The 6000-nt window shown below is 42.9% G+C and overlaps 1 protein-coding gene and 1 pseudogene across 2 annotated transcripts in view; one reads left to right on the top strand and one right to left on the bottom strand.

Moving 5' to 3' along the window:
- The window catches only part of Slain1 (SLAIN motif family member 1), a 54562-nt gene that overhangs the window by 18581 nt on the left and 29981 nt on the right, over positions 1-6000 (top strand). The window lies entirely within an intron of this gene.
- On the bottom strand, positions 2087-3159 carry LOC117705106 (protein Spindly pseudogene; annotated as a pseudogene).

The raw sequence follows: 6000 nt of genomic DNA, 5'->3' as shown, positions 1-6000 counted from the left end.
CCCGCCGTTGGGGACCATGGAGAAGGTCTTCAACTACTAAGTCACCATCTGCAGACCTCTCTGTGTTCCAGCCACGGAGCCCACCAACTCAAGCAAGCTAGCTGAGGCCCCCCCACCCCCCCAACTCTTCAGCGGCCTCTCAGTGGTGTTTGGGAGTCCAACGGCTTGAGACCAGCCAATCCTGGCCTGCCTTGGGGGGGGGGGGTCTCCAACCCAAGAGCTTCTCCCCTACAGGACCTCAGACTGGGGTCTCCCCACACTTCTGCCCTGTGAGCCGCAGCTCCAGCCGCCTGGGGTGGCAGACGCTTGGGATCCACAGCTCATCCCAACAGGACCCATGTGAGCTACAACCCCACAGAGACTGACTCACATTCTGACTCTTTCAGTGTATTTTACCATTTTGCATGGAGAGATGGTAATAAGCCATGAGTAGGTTAGTTTAGACACTCTGTCAAATGTTTTCCCTTGATGGAAACTCTAAATTTATGTATTCACTTTCTGTCATCTCTTGGACGTGTGGTTCACAAGCCACTGGAATAGAACACACGTATATTGTCTCCCTGATGGAAAAAGAACACATTAGCCCAGGAGATGCTGGGAATGAAGGACTGTAAAACTCCTGATGTCTTTTGCTAGGGACCTTTCTTGTGCTTTCCTGTGGCTTTCTCACTGCACCATGGACCATTCATTCTATGTGAGTGATGGTTTACAAGTGATCTGAGCTAACCTTCCTCTGGAATGGAAGGACTCCATTCTTTTCAGTGGTGAGATTATTGGCCCATTTCACCTTGAGACGTAAGTAGTGTAGAGCCTTCATTTGTTTAGTCAGTGCTGTTATTCGACTGTCTGTTACCTGTGTGATCACATTAGATCAGTAGCAAGATATTAGGCCTTCTTCCCTGTTGGTTTTGGATTGAATTGTTATTTTCACAGAGAGCTCCTTCATGCGTTCTATGGCTCCTCCCACTGTCTTTATTTTTAAACTATAGCTCTGTATGGTGAAGTTATCCAGAAGGACACAGTGATCAAACATGGCCTTGAGGATGCTTAGGGCCTGAGAAATAGAAAAGATCTAATATGTTACCTGTGATCACTGGGAACATCAGCCAGCCACTGAGCTACATTAACCATTAGCACCCAGGAAACCTTTGACCTGCTAAACTTCATGTTAAGAATAACTATAAAAATCTTAAGATCTCTGTGAAATGTTGTTTTACTATTAAGTAATATACCTTGAATTTGTTAAACTTGATGGATTTTTTATAACTCACATTAAATATTTTATGAGCTCCTTGTTACTTTCATCTCAAATATGTATAAAGCTTAATTTTAGTATTGCAAGCAACTTTCTTTTATTAATGCTAGATATTAGTTGTATAGGCAAGTGAACTTTTATTAGACTTTTTTTAATTACTGCAATTTTATTTTAAATTTCAAAATTAGATGTTTAAGTCATGGAAATTGAAATTATACATATGATTTAATATTAGGTACTTCAAACTTTAAAGACATTTTGTAATAATATATATTTTCAATATTTTTACAAGACAAGGAAAATCTAAGTCCAAAAAGATGTACAAAGAAAATTATAATTAATAATTTTAAGTGTTCTATTTTCTATTTTTTGGTTTTTAAGATAGATTATTTATTCACATAATGTTCAAACTTCATATCTAATATAGCAAACAGGTTTAAATTTAACATTCTCTTCTGATAATCGTCTGTTCCCTTTGACAGTTCTGAGAAGGATCATAATTTAAGGAACTTCTGGGTCAGAATCACAGCCACAGTACTGGCTTATGCACATGTTCCACACGGGCGTCCCATGAATAGGAAGGACAGTCAGCATGGCCACCATGCAGCGCCATTACTGCTGTGGACACTGCGTCTCTGGGGTTGACTTTGAGGACACATACATAATGCTGTCTGGTTTCTTACAAGCTCCTTTTCCCAATTTGCTTGTAGTTTCTTTCCTTTTCTTCACTTCTGTTGGAAACCTTGATTCTGCAGTTAACCTGGGAGAACCGGGGGTCCTTCCCACTTTGTTCATGTAAAGCCTCAGTGTTGGCTGGACTATCCACAAGCGTCACACACTTTTCATCCTTTGGCTGTGTATCCAGATGCAATCCTTTATGAGGAGAGAGGCTAGCTGGCTGTGTGCATGAAGGCGCATGTTTTTACTCTCTGAGAGCTGTAGGTGTATTTCATTTGCAAACAGTTTCCGCTCAATATCCAGGGCCAGCGGAGTCCGCTGGCTCTCAGATAACACCATCCTCCTCTGGATGGACAGCTTACCCTTTATGCTTTCATTTTCTTTGTTTAGTTTATCAGGTGTCAGCTGAAGTAAGTCTGTGTAATAAGTGCTATCTTCTAGAGTACAAGCATTGTCTGATGTGGAAGGCTTAGACTCCATACTTCCATATAAGTTCTTAAATTTCTCCGGTTTATTAATTTCTCCTAAAAGGTGTTTTATTTCACCCTTCTTCTGTTCTGCCACGGTGAACAGCTGTTCCTGCTGCTCAAATTTGGTTTGTGATTCCCCTCATGCTCAGCAGTGTGGAGATTTGTAACTTCATCTTGTTCATCTGATCTCTGCTGAATGCATTTTGCTTCTTCAGTGACTGATAATTTGTCTTTCATCAAGTTGAGCCAGCGTTCCATTGCCACCCTTCGATCCTCCACCTCTGCGAACAGAAAGAGTTTCCTTTGCTGTTGTGGTCCGCCGCCTGCTGGAGTGTGTGACCCAGCTGTACCTGAAGATCCTGATTTTCTATGCGTGCTTTCTCCAAGGCATTATAGCAAGAGAGCACTTCCCTCTCGGCTCCTCTTTAAGCTGGTCAACCTGGTGCAGTAAGGAAGCGTTGAGACATTCCAGCTGCTCTTGCTTGTACTGCAGTGCATTCACCTCTTCTTTGAGGGCATTCTTCACACTTCCATTTCAGTTAGCTCAGTCTGAAGAGCCAGCAGCTCCGAAGACATGCTATTGAGTACTCGCTGCTCAGACAGTAGCCTGAGTTCTTCCGACTTGTGAGAGAGAAGTTCCCTCTGATGATCCAGCTTCTGCTTCAGCTGCTTTTCACTAAGCCTACTTCATTCCACAGGCAGCAGGCAGAGAGAGGAACTGGGACTGGCTAGGGCTTTTGAAACCTCAAAGCCCATTCCCAGTCACACATTTCCTTCAACAAGGTCACACCCACTCCAGCAAGGCCACACCCCCAATCCTTCTCAAGCAGTGCCATTCCCTGATACTAAGCATTCAAATACAGGAGCCTGTAGTGGCCATTCTTACTCAAACCATCTCAATTTCCTGAGGTGGGCTTTGAGCCAGTACATGTCAACTGTAGCAACTGCCAGAGGCTCACACACAATTCAGTGCTTGTTTCCAAGGTATGAACATCTGAGGAAACAAACACATCCATGAAATTGCCTGGACAAAATCAAATGTCTACCTATTATTTTAAGAAGGCTCTAATTTTAACTCACTAAAAAGCAGAGAAAGGGGATAATTCCTAGAAATACTCTTTGCTTTACCTAGTTTTTAGAGCATTTTCATTAGGATGTAGACTAGACTGTGTGTATTACAACTCTCAGGAATTTTCCATTTATAAAATGCATTATAGTGAGATAATCATATGCATGGTATACTTCCATACTGTATATACACCTTCCCACACCTTCCCACAGACTTGCTTTTTTTTTTTTTTTTAAACAAGAACCCAGTAGCTTGAGGGTATTGTGTCATCTGCTGAAGCCTAGAGACTAGCCTACGAGATAGGATGGACTGGAGCCTGGGTGTCTGCTTCTCATTCCTGCATCTTCCAACGACAATCTTGTCGTTGGCCTTTATCACGATATGCTACAGAAAATGGACATTCTCACTGGGTGAGGTGCTGTATGTCTATGATCTTAGCATGCAGGCTGGAGGGGAAGAATTTTGAATTCAGGCCAGCTTGTCCTATATACTGACTTTGAGAGGGCCTGGGTTATATAGGGAGCCCCTGAATCATAACACATTGTTTTTGTTTTCTTTTCTTTTCATCAGCCCTCATTGGTTATTTTCTATTCTGTTTTTATTATCTTTTGTTTAAAATAATTTTTAAATTTAAATATATTTTGATCATATTCTTCCAATGCCCAAGTCCTTTCAGATCTTCTTACCCTCACTACCCACCCAACTTTAAGGTTTTTTTTTTCAAAAACAAAACAAAACAAAACAAAACAACCTCCAATACATAAAATTCCCCCAGAACCAAGAAAACAAAACACCACCCCCAAAGAAATAAAAACCTACCAAAGTGAAATAAAATAAAAGCCACAGAAAACTGTATTGCAAGAGATATTTAAAACGGAGGCATTCAATCTGGCTTTTCTTAATCAGCCGCCATGTTCCCGACTAGCCTATGCCTGCGGCCAGGAGTGGCTGCGGCAGTACAGCGATCAGAGACGCCAGCCCTACCACCCACGAGATGCCAGCGTGGGAGATGGCTCTGCCAATTTACCACGCTGTCTCCACAATGCTTGGCTGAGCCAAGACCACCCCGCCATCCACATGGGCTCTGTATAAATGAGACTTTAATGCTTAGATTATCCAAAGGCTTTATATGTTTGGTAATTCTCAATAACAAGATGCCCACACAATCAGAGGTGCAACCCAACACCCAACCTAGATATACCAACTACCTTTGACTGCTAGAGACACACGAATGCCCGCTTCCATGTTCTCTTCTCTCTCGTTTCTCTCCCCTAACCCCTCTCTTCCTTCTCCTCTTCCTCTCCTTCTCTTCTTCCTCTCCTTATTCCTTCCGCCTTAGCTCCTTCTACAAAACTGTGGAGTCCGATTAAACGTTGGTCAACTACTTCTGAACATGGAGCCTGCCCTGGAATGGGTGTATACCCAGTGTCTTTCAGATTTTTCCTCTCTCAGCAGATATAAGTAACCTTTACCCTATTGGCTAGGTATTCATTTGTTCGTTCGTTCATTCATTCATTCATTCATTCTATCCATCCATTCATTCATTTTTAAAAATAAAATAAAATACAAAACAAATCTATCACATTGAAGTTGGACAATACAAAAACAACAGAAAGAAAGGAGTCCAAGAGAAGGCCCAAGAATCAGAGACCCGCTCATTTGCATATTCAGGAATCCCATAAGAAGACTAAACTGGAAGCCATGTTATGAGCACATATTATAAGAGGACCTGGTGCAGACCCATGCAGGGACTATGCATGCTGCTTCAGTCTCTGAGTTCATATGAGCTTTGCTCAGTTGACTCAGAGGGCCTTGTTCTCCTGGTGTCCTCCATCCCTCTGGCTCTTATATTCTCTCTGCCTCCTCTTCCATGGGGTTCCCTGAGCGCTAAAGGGGAGGGATTTGATGGAGACCTCCCATTTAGGGCTGAGCGTTCCAAGGTCTCTTACTCTCCATGTAATGTCTGCTTGTAGGTCTCTGCATTTGTTCCTGTCTGGCAAGGGGAGCATGGCTGATGCTGGCTGAGCATGGCACTGATCTGTGAATGTAGCACCGTATCATTACGAGTCATTTTATCATCCCACTCTTCTTGGTTTTGGACCAGTATTATTTGGTTTCACCCCGGGTGGGTCCCTGGGCTATTTAGTCTCTGGGTTTTGGTCACCCAAGCACTGTTGGGTATGGCTTCCATCCTGAAGAGTAGGTCTTGAGTCAAATCAGTTATGGGCTGATTACTCTCACAAGCTTTGTGCCAGGATCTCCTAGCATATCTTGCAGGTGGTATGCCGTTGTAGATGGTTTGTGGCTGGCTTGGTGTTTTGATAGTTTGCAGATTACTTTCTTGTCCCAAAGATGCTGGAATATAGGGCTGAAGGTATCAGTTGCACATATTCCTGTTCAGTGTGTTGTGTAGATGTCTTCAACAATGAATCCTTGCTGTCAGGTAAGAGATCAACCTGTATAGTCTTGTCATCAGCCCAGGTTGTCTGGGGATTCCTGAGGGGCCCCATTTGACCAACAAGTCAATT

Source organism: Arvicanthis niloticus, chromosome 3 (genome assembly GCF_011762505.2).
Source record: "Arvicanthis niloticus isolate mArvNil1 chromosome 3, mArvNil1.pat.X, whole genome shotgun sequence".
Taxonomy (NCBI): Eukaryota; Metazoa; Chordata; class Mammalia; order Rodentia; family Muridae; genus Arvicanthis; species Arvicanthis niloticus.
Note: the sequence above shows the minus strand (reverse complement) of the source record. Positions and strands in the feature narration are given on the sequence as shown.